Source organism: Lithobates pipiens, unplaced genomic scaffold, assembly GCF_037356315.1.
Source record: "Lithobates pipiens isolate NorthernLeopardFrog02 unplaced genomic scaffold, aLitPip1_a1.2 Scaffold_28, whole genome shotgun sequence".
Classification (NCBI taxonomy): domain Eukaryota; kingdom Metazoa; phylum Chordata; class Amphibia; order Anura; family Ranidae; genus Lithobates; species Lithobates pipiens.
In genome coordinates, this window is record NW_027507789.1 from 37,435,658 (window position 1) to 37,452,236 (window position 16,579).

The 16,579-nt window shown below is 41.9% G+C and overlaps 2 long non-coding RNA genes across 4 annotated transcripts; one reads left to right on the forward strand and one right to left on the reverse strand.

The window, feature by feature from the left end:
* Positions 1-3,096: 3,096 nt before the first annotated feature.
* LOC143935317 (uncharacterized) lies at positions 3,097-5,043 on the reverse strand. Of its 2 annotated transcripts, XR_013263490.1 has the most exons (4): positions 4,721-5,043; positions 4,485-4,606; positions 3,526-3,784; positions 3,097-3,438 (listed from the first exon to the last, which is right to left on the reverse strand). It is a non-coding gene; the product is annotated as an uncharacterized LOC143935317 (long non-coding RNA). The 2 variants fall into 2 exon arrangements; XR_013263489.1 differs by having other exon boundaries at positions 3,097-3,784.
* Positions 5,044-5,101: 58 nt separating this feature from the next.
* Positions 5,102-6,968, forward strand: LOC143935318 (uncharacterized). 2 transcript variants are annotated; one of them, XR_013263492.1, is made up of 4 exons: positions 5,102-5,424; positions 5,539-5,660; positions 6,336-6,612; positions 6,700-6,968. It is a non-coding gene; the product is annotated as an uncharacterized LOC143935318 (long non-coding RNA). The 2 variants fall into 2 exon arrangements; XR_013263491.1 differs by having other exon boundaries at positions 6,336-6,968.
* Positions 6,969-16,579: the final 9,611 nt, after the last annotated feature.

The following is a 16,579-nucleotide window of genomic DNA, read 5'->3' on the forward strand; positions in this document are numbered from 1 at the left end:
CCCCTACAGTGTAGGACCCCCCTACAGTGCAGGACTCCCCTACAGTGCAGGACCCCCCTACAGTAAAGAACCCCCCTACAGTGTCAAATCTTCCCCTACTGTACAGACCCCTCCCCCTATAGTGCAGACCCCCCTACAGTACAGGACCCCCCTACAGTGCAGGACCCCCCTTACAGTGCAGGACCCCCCTACAGTGCAGACTACCCTACAGTGCAGACCCCCCCACAGTGCACAGACCCCCCCTACAGTGCAGAACCCCCCCCACACAGTGCAGACCCCCCCACAGTGCTCAGACCCCCCTAACAATACAGCCCCCCCCCCCACAGGCCCATAATGTACCTGAACACACATGAAGAGCCCAAGGCAGTGACATTGTAGGGAGGAGGTGCGAACAGCACCCGAGTGGAGTGACACCTGACGGCTCAGTGATCCGGGACCCGGCACAATAATCCCCGTCTCTCTGTGGTCGCGTGACTCACATCGCGCCGTTCTGATCAGTCTCAGCAGCGGCTGTCACTCACAGCCGAGCAGAGTGAAGCCGCCTCCCCCTCCTCCTTTACGTCTACACAGTGCTGTGCATGGAGGAGGAGGGGGGAGGCGGCTTCACTCTGCTCGACTGTAAATGACAGCCGCTGTTGAGACTGATCAGAACGGCGCGACGTGAGTCACGCGACCACAGAGAGACGGGGATTATTGCGCCGGGTCCCGGATCACTAAGCCGACAGGTGTCACTCCACTCGGGTGCTGTTCGCACCTCCCCCCTGCAATGCCGCCCACTGCCAGTGCCTCGGGCTCTCTGTGTGGGCTGCGAACCCACGGCGCTGTCTCCTCTTCACTTGCGGAGGGGGAGGGCGCTGGCCTGACACCCCCCCCAATGTGTGGCACCCGGGCCGGCCCGCCCCCCCGCCCCCCACTTAGTCCGCCTCTGGTTCCCGTCATTGAAGAAGAAAACATACTTATTTGCAAAAGATTTTAGATTTTTTCAAAAAAAATTTTTTATTTGTTGCACAAAAAAGTAAAATCGTAGAGGTGATCAAATACCACCAAAAGAAAGCTCTATTTGTGGGAACAAACTGATAAAAAATGTGTTTGGGTAAAGTGTTGCATGACCGCACAATTGTCATTCAAAGTGCGACAGCGCTGAAAGCTGAAAATTGTCCTGGGAAGGAAGGGGCGAAAGTCCTCGGTATTGAAGTGGTTGAAGTATAACTAAAGGCAAACCAATTATTTTGTTTTTGTGGTTAGAGTAAAAAAAAAAAAAAAAAAGGATGAATTTTTTATTTATTTTTTTACATACTGTCACAAGTCAGTATACCTGATCACCGCCACATCAGTTATATGATGACACTGTAATGCACTGGTGACATTATGTATAAAAAACAAATGTTATTTAATTTCGTCTGGAATTTTAGGGCCTCAATTTTAGGGCCCCATAGTTTGTAGGTGCTATACATTTCACACAGACTAAATAATATACACTGATTTGGGTCATTCTAACCAGACATGTAACAGACTACATTTTGGCCTAAATTTATGAAGAAAGATTGTTTATTTACACAATTTTAAAACAGAAACTCAGAAAAACATGGCTGAAAACAAGTTTAGCGCGGCTGTGTGTCCATGTGGCTCAGTGTGGTGGTTGATCATTTGTATTCCAGCTCAGCAGCGATCAAAGTGAAAGCCGTTTAAATGATTCTATTTTAGAACACTGCGCTTTCTTGCATATAAACAAAAGGATCTATTTTATGATTTCGCTGAAATCTGTAGATGTTGTTTTCGGAACTCGTATCTCCAAGACGGACATGTTGCCTGTTCATAACAAGAAACAAGTCTGTACTCAGTTAAGACGTGTCCTCGTATTCCTATGTGTGTCCTTATAGGTGCTCAAACATGCATTTGTTTCCCCGTCAGTATCTGCATAATTAGAGTAAATGTCTTAGGCTTTTATCTGGCTCGTTAGTGAAACATCTGCAATTAGTAAGTGGAGGGTCTGACGGCCGACCTTATTTTTCACTCTTAATGAGTATTTTAATTTAACAAACGAGGTTCGGTATCAGCTGCCTGCCCCAAGGATGAGAGACTCTTCGGGGATGTTGGGAAAGGATCCCTGAAGGACAGGAAAAGGCAATGTGCTGAGAGCGGATAATGTTGAGGAGTAAAGAGGCGAGAGAGATAGAGAAAAGTAAGACAGAGAGGACTAGGACAGAAAGAGTGTGGCAGAAAAAAGCATGCAAAAAACAAGTTAGCCAAAGGAGGATAACTATATCACTGGGATACAGGAATGCTCTTTATTGAATAGAGTAAACTTGAGTACAAGCGCCTAGCCTTTTTGCGCTGCTCCTACCACTTTCTCAAAGAGCAAAACGTGCAAGAGCATTTTTGTATCATCCTCCTTTACATGCTGGTAAAGAAAAAAAAAAGCCATATGAAAGGCGGAAGAGCTACTGAAAGTCTAAAATTGATGCTGTTACTGGACTCCATCCAGTTAGCCTGCTAGTTAGGCTGAGATTGGAATCCCAACTAATGCACCTCCATCCTCAGGATTCTTTTGCAGCCTAGGAGGATTCTGCCACCATGGACTCAGCCAGATATGGACTTTTTCCTTTGCAGGTACGCAGGGACAACCACAAGCTTGAGTTAGGGATTCGTTTAGGGAAAGACTGTTGCCTTTGTTTAAAGTGGTTGTAAAGTCACAAGCAGGAGCGGATTGATCATTCGGGCACTCGGGCACTGCCGAGGGCCCCATGCCACTAAGGGGCCCCATCAGGGTTTCCAGCCTCAATAAAATCAGGGACAGTATGTAAAAATCTGTGTTTATTTAAAAAATCCCAAGATTATAGCTGTCCCGCCTCCGCAGTACCTTTTCAGTGTGTGTATGTGTATTCTGTGTGTGCATACTGTGTGTGTATATTGTGTGTCTGTGTGTGTATACTGTATGTGTGTGTGTGTGTATACTGTGTGGCCCCATAATCTATTGCCTGGGAGCCCCATAATCTCCTATTGCTCGGGTCCCCATAATCTCCTATTACCCAGGGGCCCCATAATCTTTTCCTATTGCCCGGGGGCCCCATAATCTCCTATAGTATTGGAAGGAACACACTGCTAACAAGAGCAAAAAGGGTGCTGCTCACCCCTATGAATCAGAAAAATAAAACGAATTCCCCCACCAACGGGATTTTTAGGCAGCAATAAACAGTAAGCGTAGCATACTATATAAAAAAGATTACTTTATTGTGTGGTAAAAACATGAGCTTCACCCAGGTATTTAAAATAAAAAGATATAAATAGAACCAAGCTTGTACATACAAAAATTGCAATGACAATTGGGCATACACTAAGCAGACCTAACTATAAATATACTGTATAAGATTAGTAACAGCAAAAATAAATTTATAGTTCTAACGCGTTTCAACCACTAGGGTCTTCTTCAGAGAAAGTCTGTTGATAGAGAGACAAGATACAACTTAATAAATCTATCGAATAGGATTAGTATTAAACATATTCTAGATTTGTCAGTGTAATTACCCAGTATGGTATTGCCGAGAGGTTCATACAAATTATAGTGCTTAATGGTGGAGTTTACCCAGGTTCATGCTTAGACGTCCTTCACAGGTTACAAAAGATATATGGTCCATACATCTCGCCACAGAATCCAGCAGTGGGGTGAGGGTCGGAAGCCCAGAGGCGCGGCTCACGAGCGGTCACACGACAAAACCCTATGCCCCACAAAGGTTGTAGGGAATAGGTGCAAGCGTAGGCAGTCTGCCTGTATGGTAAGTCACGCCTGTGATGAAAATCCCAACATAGTCGCAATTAGACATATATATTTATATATTTGTTTTTTATATTCTATATTATATATATATAGACCCACATATGGGGTATGGAGATATCTTATATATGATTTGTGTGCATATAAAGGGAATATCCCCAGATATCTGTATTCACATCCAAAAAAAAGAAAAAAAAAAAAAAAAAAAAAAAAAAAAAAGGGGGGGGGGGGGGGGGGGAAGGGGAGGGAAGGGGGGGAAGGGGAGGGAAGGGGGGGAAAGAAAAACAAAACTCAAAAGGCAAACACGTATTAAAAAGAAGGAACAGAAACAGCAAACGTGGTTGAAATCAAAAGAAAACAAACGTGAGATGACATGTGATAGGAACAGTGTGTGTGATGACAACCCGATATTGGGTGACTATAGTGAATGAGTGAGTGAATGATGTGCAGGTGAAGTGAATAATGAGGTGAGAAGTGTGGGTGTTGGTGTGATGAAAAAAATTAGAGGGATAACATGTTAGGAAATCAGAGTGACAATGGGAGGAGTGCATAGGGGTGCTAGTGACGGATAGAGGTAAAAATGAAAATGCATGGAAATGCTAATGTTGAACTGGTGAAAGGTGACAGAAAAGAAAAAAAAAAAAAAAAAAAAAAAAAAAAAAACCATTCAGATGTGATAAACCATGTTTATACTGAAAGTGATAACAGTTACCTGGATTGCTGGGCTGAACAAAAGATTCCCAAAATGGAAAAGGAGAGACAGTAGCTGGGAAACTATCCCGGGAAGAGTGCCAGATACGGTCAATGACTCCTAGTCCATAGGGGCACCCCCATCTAAGAATAAATAGAATGATAAAGCGAGCTAGCTGTTAGAAAAGCTAGTTTTTCAGAAGTTTATTTAAGTAAAATGGGGGCATGTCAGCCAGGTTAGCAAATAGTCAAACTTACCAACCAGGGATTCAAAGGTACGAGAGTCCTTGTTTGTGTACAGGAGCTGATGTTTGCTGCCAAGTGTACTGTGTTATATAGTGCCCCGGGATTGCATCACAGGCATGGCCGCCCACCCATTGGCTGGAACCGCCTATTATTGCTTGGCCGCCTAAACAGGTCGACCTCGTGTGAACGCCCCGGCGTCCCGGAAGGTCGTAAAGCGACCCCGAAACGACGTCACTTCCGACGCAAATGCACGACGTGATTGCGTCACGTCCGTCCGTACGAAGGGTCAGACGAACGTGAGGCACGTCCGGAAGTGTTCAGGGACGCCACCGACAAGGAAATACGTGTCTCCAATGGCTGGGCGGGACCAGCCATTGGAGACACGTATTTCCTTGTCGGTGGCGTCCCTGAACACTTCCGGACGTGCCTCACGTTCGTCTGACCCTTCGTACGGACGGACGTGACGCAATCACGTCGTGCATTTGCGTCGGAAGTGACGTCGTTTCGGGGTCGCTTTACGACCTTCCGGGACGCCGGGGCGTTCACACGAGGTCGACCTGTTTAGGCGGCCAAGCAATAATAGGCGGTTCCAGCCAATGGGTGGGCGGCCATGCCTGTGATGCAATCCCGGGGCACTATATAACACAGTACACTTGGCAGCAAACATCAGCTCCTGTACACAAACAAGGACTCTCGTACCTTTGAATCCCTGGTTGGTAAGTTTGACTATTTGCTAACCTGGCTGACATGCCCCCATTTTACTTAAATAAACTTCTGAAAAACTAGCTTTTCTAACAGCTAGCTCGCTTTATCATTCTATTTATTCTTAGATGGGGGTGCCCCTATGGACTAGGAGTCATTGACCGTATCTGGCACTCTTCCCGGGATAGTTTCCCAGCTACTGTCTCTCCTTTTCCATTTTGGGAATCTTTTGTTCAGCCCAGCAATCCAGGTAACTGTTATCACTTTCAGTATAAACATGGTTTATCACATCTGAATGGTTTTTATTTTTTTTTTTTTTTTTTTTTTTTTTCTTTTCTGTCACCTTTCACCAGTTCAACATTAGCATTTCCATGCATTTTCATTTTTACCTCTATCCGTCACTAGCACCCCTATGCACTCCTCCCATTGTCACTCTGATTTCCTAACATGTTATCCCTCTAATTTTTTTCATCACACCAACACCCACACTTCTCACCTCATTATTCACTTCACCTGCACATCATTCACTCACTCATTCACTATAGTCACCCAATATCGGGTTGTCATCACACACACTGTTCCTATCACATGTCATCTCACGTTTGTTTTCTTTTGATTTCAACCACGTTTGCTGTTTCTGTTCCTTCTTTTTAATACGTGTTTGCCTTTTGAGTTTTGTTTTTCTTTCCCCCCCTTCCCTCCCCTTCCCCCCCCCCCCTTTTTTTTTTTTTTTTTTTTTTTTTTTTTTCTTTTTTTTGGATGTGAATACAGATATCTGGGGATATTCCCTTTATATGCACACAAATCATATATAAGATATCTCCATACCCCATATGTGGGTCTATATATATATAATATAGAATATAAAAAACAAATATATAAATATATATGTCTAATTGCGACTATGTTGGGATTTTCATCACAGGCGTGACTTACCATACAGGCAGACTGCCTACGCTTGCACCTATTCCCTACAACCTTTGTGGGGCATAGAACCTTTGTGGGGCATAGGGTTTTGTCGTGTGACCGCTCGTGAGCCGCGCCTCTGGGCTTCCGACCCTCACCCCACTGCTGGATTCTGTGGCGAGATGTATGGACCATATATCTTTTGTAACCTGTGAAGGACGTCTAAGCATGAACCTGGGTAAACTCCACCATTAAGCACTATAATTTGTATGAACCTCTCGGCAATACCATACTGGGTAATTACACTGACAAATCTAGAATATGTTTAATACTAATCCTATTCGATAGATTTATTAAGTTGTATCTTGTCTCTCTATCAACAGACTTTCTCTGAAGAAGACCCTAGTGGTTGAAACGCGTTAGAACTATAAATTTATTTTTGCTGTTACTAATCTTATACAGTATATTTATAGTTAGGTCTGCTTAGTGTATGCCCAATTGTCATTGCAATTTTTGTATGTACAAGCTTGGTTCTATTTATATCTTTTTATTTTAAATACCTGGGTGAAGCTCATGTTTTTACCACACAATAAAGTAATCTTTTTTATATAGTATGCTACGCTTACTGTTTATTGCTGCCTAAAAATCCCGTTGGTGGGGGAATTCGTTTTATTTTTCCATAATCTCCTATTGCCCGGGGGCCCCATGAGTTGTCAGTCCGCCCCTGGTCACAAGGTTTTTCACCCTAATGCATTCTATGCAATAAGGTGAAAAACCTTCTGTGCTGCAGCTCCCTCCCCCCCAGACCCCTTAGGCTTTCACACTGGAGTGAAAGGAGACACTTTTTTTCAGGCGCCATAGTGCCGGAAAAACGCTGGAAGTGTGAAAGGGCTCTTCTAAATCTGACTTGGTAACAGCCTTTGACAGGTCTTATACAGAAGGGCTCCATATCTGTCATCATATCTTTCAGTATTGTTCATATCGTGTTGACCCTTCCCCTCATGACTGTGTCCAGGCCCGACATTTGGCTGCTTAGGCTCAGGCACTGCACCTGGGAAGGAAGGAAAAAGGTCCCCTTACCCACCCATACCTAGAAGTATTGTGCTGCAGGTAAGCAGAGGAAAGTTTTATCAAATGGATCAATATACGAGAATTTTTGTGGTCTCTATAATTAGATTCCTAAAAGTAAATATAGATAAACTTGTACCATCATCCAGAATTTCTTGAGATAAAAGGATGGGAACCTGGTCCCTGGCCAGGTCACCACAGAGTATATGTGGGCAATTTGGACTATCGTGGTACAGTAAAACAATAAAATGTAAATCAATAGCGAGTATAAAATAAAAAAGAAATTTTATTAATACAAAAATAGTGGTCAGTAAAAACATGACAATAATTCATATATGTCACCAAAACAATTAACCCCGAATTGGGGGGATCACAGTGGGACAATTCATCGCAGAATACAGCTCAACTAGTTTCGTGGACCATAGCCGCTTCATCAGGAAAGTATCTGTGAATTAATTAACAAATAGTCAAGAAACAATATAAATGCCCACATATCCTCTGTGGTGACCTGGCCGGGGACCAGGTTCCCATCCTTTTATCTCTATCAAATGGATCAGATGAAATGACCACATGTGAGATATATTTTAAAGTTTGTGGCAATTGTGTAAAAGACAAATTTGCAAAAATTATAGTACAGTAAAAATACCTCTTCGTATTGTGTGTTAGAAGTGGGTTTTTACTAGGTGTCTATTGAGGAGAGCTACCGGTAGAAAAGGTACTATGTAAAAAACAGAGAGAGGGTCTATTACATTAACTTTAAACTTTGTTTTTTAAAAGGAAAATAGGTTATCATACTCACGAACCAATAAAAATGACTTGCTCATCTTAAATATCTACATGGAAAACCTCCAGGACCACTATATAAGCTTCTTATATGTTGTAAATAATGATGCGTTTCGAGGGGCATCCCCTCTTCCTCAGAGCTTTGATGACTAGGGGACTCTCCTTGAAAAGTACTATTAAAATAGTACTCTTTAATGTTAAAAAAAAATTATTTCACACAATAATAATTGTTTTTGTGTACCCAACAAGACTTAAAAAAGAGAACTCTTCTCTTAGACAGTTGTTACTAAAATAAGCGTCTCCATTGACTGATTTCCCCTCTATTCAGTCCTGGTGAAAGTCAGTAAACAGAGGAGTGAACCGTCCCAGCAGAGACACAGGCAACAGTAAGGGCCCAACATTGGATTTAACCTTTCAGTGCGCAATGCAAAAAAATAAAAAAAATGGCTTTAGATACAATCATCAGCAAGACATTCTCTAACATGGCAACTCCTCTAATGGGGCAACATGATGATCTCTAAATAAGCATACTTTAGTAACATGGCGGTCTACATAGCAGCACTCCCTTAAAGGAGACAAATCCTTTACTTCAGAGATAAAATGATAATCCTGCAACTTTATAAAACTCTGGTACGGCCACATCTGGAGTATTCTGTCCAGTTCTGGTCACCAGTCCTCAGGAAGGATGTGCTGGAACTAGAAAGTGCAGAGAAGGGCAACAAAGTTAATAAGGGGTTTGGAGGACCTCAATTATGAGGAACGGCTACAAGCCCTAAATGTATTCTTCCTGGAGAAGAGACGCTTGAGAGGAGATATAATAGCGTTATACAAATACCTCAATGGTGATCCCAGATAGGAAAAAAATAATTGAGTATCAGGAAATGTAAGAGGACACGTGGACAGTTTTTCACTGTCAGAGCAATAAGGATGTGGAACTCTTGTCCACAATTGGTGGTGTCAGCAGGAAGTATTGAGGGTGTTCTTGGACTTGCACCATACAGGGATATGAACACAACATACAGGGATATGGGAAATGATTATTGACACTGACACATGTACACCTATACAGGTTCAACTGGATGGACTATTGTCTTTATTCAACCTTACCAACTATGAAACCACCCCCCTTTATTCTATTATTCTCATCTTTGACTTCTGTGATTTTCTAATAAATCCGGACTTTCAAAGTGGGAGAAAAATAAATACTGAGATAGGGAAAGAGATGGAGAAAGGAAAAAATAGAAAGGAGAAAAAGAAAGAAATTAGAATGAGAGAAGGACAGAGAGAGGGGAGAAAGGGAGAGAGAGAGAGAGAGAAAGGAAAGAACAAAAGAAAAAGAGAGGAAGGGGGAGCAAGAGAAAGGAGAGAGAGAAATTGTGAAGGAGAAGACAGCTAAAGAAAAGGAGAAGGAGCAAAAGGAGAGAGAGAAGAAGGAAAGCAAAAGGAAGAGAAAAGAGTGATAGACAGTGAGGGTAAAGACAGCTAGAGAGACATGGAGGAGGGAGTAGGCAAGAGAAAGAGAGAAAGGGGAAGAATAAGAGGGGGAAAGAAAGACAGTGAGAGAAGGGTTGGGGGGACGTATATAATATAGCGGTAGAGCTTGGGTATAAAACTTTTATATTTGTCAGTAATATGGAGTTGTCCCGTCTCTTCAAAACCATGACCATTAATATGAAGCTGTCCCCTCTATCCAAAAAAGCATGAGCCTTATCATGGAGTTGTCTCCTCTTTTCCATTGTGGCTCCACTCTTCTGGGGAGACTTTTCAAAAATGTTGGAGTGTCTTTGGAAATGTGGGCTCATACAGTTAGAAATGCATTTGGAAGGTCAGATATTGATGTTGGACAAGAAGACCTGGGTCATAGGCAGTATTCAACTTTCTCCTGAAGGTGTTCAATAGGGTAGGGGTCAGGTGTCTGTTCAGGCTCGTCAAGTTCTCAGATTCACCAAGCCATGTCTTTATGAAGTGGACTTTGTGCACAGGGACAGTCACACTGGAACAGAAAAAGGCCTTCCCCAAACTGTTGCTATAATTACCTAAAATGTTTCTGTGTGCTGCAGCACTTAGACCTCATACACACGATTAGATTGTTGGCCAACAAAACCGTGAAATTTTGTCCAAAGGGCATTGGCCCAAACTTGTCTTGCATACACATGGCCACACAATTGTTGGCCAACAATTACAAATGTAGTGATGTACTAGACGTACTACATGGTTTTTCAGCTCTTTAGCGCCATCCTTTGGGCTCCTTCTGCTAATTTCGTGTTAGTAGAAGTTTGATGAGTGTTGATTTGCGCTTTTCTTTTTGCGTTTTTCATTTAGCGCTTTTCATTGCACGCTTTTCAGTTTGTTTCTGAACGGCCGTTCATCAACCAGACATGTTGCGGAATCGGAGGAGAAAACATGTTATTTATTATTGGCCTTGGAGTTATTGCTTTGACATTATTTTTTTGGTTGAATATTGATGTGATTTGGTATATTTTTGGATGCATAGAATGCACTTTTTGGTTAAGTTCTATTGGCAAATAGCATGTCTACTTTTATTTATTTTCTTTTTTTAATGCACAAAAAAAAAAATTGTGTAGAATAATACTTGGCTATGTGTTTAACTTCGAATGACAGTTTGGGAGTAGGCAGTTACATTTTAAAAAAATACAATGTAAAATTAACAAGGGACAGCAACATAGTTTGATCTTAAAAACTACGGGATAATGGTGTTGTGGTAACTTGCCCCCCCCCCCAAAAAAAAAGAAGCAAAATAATATTATTCTTGATACCACTAGAAAAAAAAAGTCTTTGAAAATGAGTTTGCAATAACTCCATCAGTATCACCAGCAAAGCAGCTTCATTATTACCCCATTAAAGAAGAAGAGAATTGTGCTCTGCATTTGGAGATTTCATAATTTCATAATCCGACAACACACATTTGTCCGCGCAAAATTTGAAAACCTGCTAGCCAACATTTGTTGGCGGAAAGTCCCACAACAATTGTCCAATGGAGCATACACACAGTTGGATTTACCACCAACAGCCTGACATTGAACATTTCCCATCGGAAAGTCCGATCGTGTGTACGAGGCTTACTGGGAAATACCGGAACTCAAAGGGTTAGCTCACAAAGGCTTTCCATGCGTTCAGAGAGAAAGGAGAAAGTAACAGAAAGTGGATAGATGAGAGAAAGGTAGCACATAAAAGAACAAGAGAAAGGAGAGGAAAAAAAAAAAGGAGAATTTTGAATGAGAGATAAAGAATGATAAATTAAGGTAAAAGCACAGAAGAAGGACAGCGAGAATGGCAGAGAAAGGAGAATTATGCCTGGTTCATTGAGCCCCCCTCCTTTACTTTCAGCAGTGTGTGCGCAGGGCAGAAGAGGTGACTCCGAGCTGTGTTCACTATTACACAGGGATTAGAAGCTTAATGGCCAGCAGTTTTACAGGCTCTGTGGGGAGCAGCAGAATCAATAGCTAATCCAGTGCACTACCGAGCTCTTACACTGCCTGATACCAATACACTCTCTGCCAAAGAGGCCGACACATCGCCTGCACTGCCAGAGAGGCCAGAAAATTAAATATCTGTCCTGGCAGGATGCTATAACACATGAGCTATAATAATACTTAAAAGCTCTATATGTATATAAATAAACAGAGATCTCAGAAGCAGTCACAGTCTGACATACTCAGTCTTAAAAATGAACTCCATGCAGATATTAAAAAATGACAAATGAATACATTTGCATATTTATAAAAGTAAGTAATCAGATCTACTTCTTAAGATCAACTATTGTATGTACCTAAACTTGGATTGACCTTCACTTTGTTGAAAGGGAGGAACCTGTTCCTTGGCAGCAAATGGGCGTGCAGGACCCCTGAATGGCTCAAGTACTGTCCTTCCATTTCTTATGCCGCGTATACACGGATTTTCCGGCAGACTAGGTCCGACGCTCTTCCCGACTGACTTTTTGGCGGAGTTCTGTCTGACTTCTGAACGAACGGACTTGGCCACGCACGAGCGGACTAAGTCTGTTCAAAAGTCCGTTTGTTTTGAATGTGATGATGTAAGACGGGACTAAAAAGGGAAGTTCAATAGCCAGTAGCCAATAGTTCCCCTTGCGTCGTATTTGGTCCGTTGGACCAGCACACAGAAGAACAGTTTTCCCAATAGGGATTGAGTCCGTCGGACAGATTTGAAACATGTTCTATTTCTAGGTCCGTCTGATTTTTTTTTTTTATGAAAAATTATCGTATTAGCCCACACACGATCGGATTGTCCGATGGACTGATTTCGTCAGACCTAGTCTGCCGAAAAGTCCGGTCGTGTGTGCGCGGCATGAGTCTAATGCCGCGTACACACGATCGGAAATTTCAGCCAGCAAAAGACCAATGAGAGCTTTTCATCAGAAAATGCGACCGTGTGTATGCTCCATCGGAATTTAGCTGGCCAAATTCCCGCCAGCAAAAATTTGATGTTTGATGTTCATGTTTTTAATTTTCCTGATGGAAAAACTTTCTATCGGAAATTCCGATCGTGTGTATGCAATTCCAACGCGCAAAAACTCACGCATGCTCAGAATCAACTACGTGATGGAAGCTATTGGTTACTAGGTATTGAACTTTCGTTTTTCTAGTCCCGTCATACGCGTTGTACGTCATGTGTTCTTAGTGGTGGGAATTTGGCATGACCCTGTGTAGGCAAGACAGTTTGAGTGGAAAACCATCAGAGCTATTTCCCACGAGAATTCCGTGTGTACGCGGCATAAGTGCTGCTGTACAGGGGATTAAAAAAGGATGAAATCAAGTCAAATACAGTTGTTTATAAGAGTGGCATTTAAAATGCATGAAATACTTTTATTGATACGTAATTGAATTTGATTGTAAATCTGTCTGAAGTTCAGCTTTGTATGTATGTTGTTGTGAATGCGTGGTATAAAACTGAAACATGATAAATATGGAGAATATTTAATTAAATAAAAATGAGGGACTTGGCGAATTGTAAATTATAAATAAAAGGGTGGTGCCTGAATTATAAATATAGTTGATAGACAGTGCCTCCAGCCGATTGTGGCAATTAATAAATAATTTAATAACAATATGAATTTTTGTTCAGAGACTCAATAGTATACCACAACAATTTCCTGAGTTCTTTAATCTATAGTGATTTCTTACCAATGTAAAAATATCTCCCAATTAAATTAATAATTAAATATAAATTTATTAAAATACAAGTATAATTATACAATTACATACAAAACTGGGATTACTGGTGATTAATATGATATAATATAACAATCAAATACATTAATACAATAGTAAGGTCATTTCTATTAAATTTCAAAGACAAAACCCGGAACAGCAACGACTAACTATAAAAGGGTGATCAACTGAGCTTTAAAATATGAAAAAATAAGAACCCTGAACACTCTTAAGACAGTTTCTTACTCTCCATGGCTGGAGCAGGGAAAGAAACATATATTGAAGACCAAAAATCCCTACACATGATCAGATTTTCCGACAACAAGATGTGAGCTTGTTGGCGGAAAGTCCGACTGTGTGTATGCTCCATCAGACATTTGCTAGCAGACTTTCCACCGACAAATGTTGGCTAGCAGGTTCTCAAATTTTTAGCCATCAGATTTTTGTTGTCGGACTTTCCGATCGCGTGTACACAAGTCCGTCGGACCAAAGGTCCACACATGCTCGGAATCAAGTATGAGCCAGAAACGCGCTCGGTCTTGTAAAACTAGCATTCATAATGGAGATATCATGTACGTCTTGTTGGCCAACATGTGTGTGACCGTTTGTATGCAAGACAAGTTGGAGCCAACAACCAACAGCTGAACAAAAATCCACGGTTTTGTTGTCGGAAAGTCTGATCATGTATACGAGGCATAAGTCGAAGAGTTGAAGCAGTTATAGCTGCAAAGGGTGGGCCAACTCAGTATTGAACCCTACGGACAAAAACTGGGATGCCATTAAAGGGGTCGTAAACCCTCTTTTTTTTTTTTTTCTTAAATAACAAACAGGTCATACTTACCTCCACTGGGCAGTTTGTTTTGCACAGAGTGGCCTCGATCCTCGGCTTCTGTAGTCCCACCGGTGGCGCTGGTAGCTCCTCCCCGCATTGAGTGTCCACATTGGAGAAGACTCTCGTAAGGAGGACACCCGTGCAGGCATGCTTCCGATTCCTGTGTACAATCACCCCCTAGTGCCTGCGTCATTGGATTTGATTGACAGCAGCAGGAGCCAATGGCTGCTATCAATCTATCTAATCAAGAACCGAGACAATGGGCAGGGAGGAAGAGCGTGCCTCCCCGCCAAGGGAACAAACAAGCTCAAGTGAGTAAAACAGGGGGGCTAGGGGACCAGTGAGTGGCAGAAGTTTTTTCACCTTAATGCATAGGATGCATTAAGGTGAAAAAACAGGAGGGTTTATAACCCCTTTAACCACTTGACCACTGGGCACTTAAACCCCCTTCCTAACCAGACCAATTTTCAGCTTTCTGTGCTCTCACACTTTGAATGACAATTACTCAGTCATTTCTTTTGGTGGAATTTAATCACTGATGGTTTTTTGATTTTTTTCTATAAATCAAAAAAGACTGAAAATTCGGTAACAAAAAAAAAATGTTTCTGTTAAAATATATTGCAGAGTATTGGGGAGTATTGGGGAGTATTGGCAGAGTATTGGCGAGTATTGGCAGAGTATTGCAGAGTATTGGCAAAGTACTGGCAGAGTATTGGCAGAGTGTTGCAGAGTATTGCACAGTGTTGCAGAGTATTGGCAGAGTATGGGCAGAGTACTGCAGAGCATTGTCACAGAGCAGCGGTGTGGGCACTACACATCCAGTCCACAGCGCTGCTGCAACCTCTCCCCCTCCCCTCTCACACTGTACTGATTGGTACAGAGAAGGGAGGAAGGAACCGGCGTCACATTACGCCGGTTTGATTACAAGTGATCGCTCCGTCATTTACCGCGATATGTGATGCGTCGGGTCTTCTGGACCCGGCGGTCACAGATGTTTGTGGGCGCGCAAGAGCAAGATTCTGGGAGGACGTCCTCCCAGAAAAACCTGACTGTGCTATAGCTGTCTTTCGGCTATGGCCCAATCGGCAAGTGGTTAAAGTTCATGTGCGTGTAAAGGCAGGCGTCCCAATACTTTTGGCAATACAGTAGTGTATATTTGAAAATCTGTGTAATTAAGCCTTCTACTTTTAACGTGTATTGTTAGACAGGGTCAATTTGTTTTTTTTTGCAGACTTTGCTGTTAAGTGTGCAGGGGAATTTTCTGTTGGTTGTGATGCCAAAAACAGGCATACATTGCTGGTATCATTGTCTACATCCCATGCAACCCACAAAAAAGACAAGAATTGCCTACAATCAAGTACCTGTGCACTAAGCCATACGCATCTGTTTTACCGTGATTTAATAGATACAAGCAAGAAAATGTTCTTGACATATTGCAGTATGTAATAAAATTAACTGTTTGCTGTCGTCCTTGTAAGCAGACAAGTCAGGCTTCCACACGGCTGAAGTCAATATGAATTATAGGCAAGATTACACCAGAGCTAAATTACATGGCGATCAATTCCAATTTACAGATAGTGGCAATGCATTTCCTACATCTGTCATTATATTATTATTGAAACGTTTCTCATTGTGCAGCAATAAGGTTAGCCACTCAAACTGGGTAAAATAGCATTTTTTTCTTACATACAACACATGGTGGGAATAATTATGATTCATTAAGGGAAACTGAAACAGTTGATGTCAAATTAGGGATATGATACATAAATGATGCAAGGGAATCAGATGTTCTCTGCAACAGTTAAAGGGGTTGTAAAGGTTTGTTTTTTATTTTCTAAATTGGTTCCTTTAAGCTAGTGCATTGTTGGTTCACTTAAGTTTTCCTAAGATTTCCCTTCTAAATGTTTTTTTTCTTTGTTTTCTTTGTCTGAATTTCTCACTTCCTGTTCCTCCTCAGTAAGCTGTTCTGGCTGACTAAACACCGCTCGGATGATGGTGTGAAGTTTACTGAGGAGAAACAGGAAGTGAGCAATTCAGACAAAGAAAAAAAACATTTAGAAGGGAAATCGAAGGAAAAAGGTAAGTAAACCAACAATGCACTAGCTTAAAGGAACCTATTTAGAAAATAAAAAACAAAGTTTTACAACCCCTTTAAGGCCAAACTTGAGTCACACATCTAAAAAAAACATTCTTAAAATATATACAGGGGAGCTGTTTTGCCTGCCCATAGTTTTTAATTCTGCCCAATTATTCCCTTGAGATAACAAAGCCAGACTGGTGACTTGACTTTTCTACTGCAGTTCACAATGCAGTTAGGTCACATTCCTCCCCCAGCTTATGACTGGACAGTGAAGGAGCAGCAGCACAGTAATAAGTCATCCCTCTGCTCAC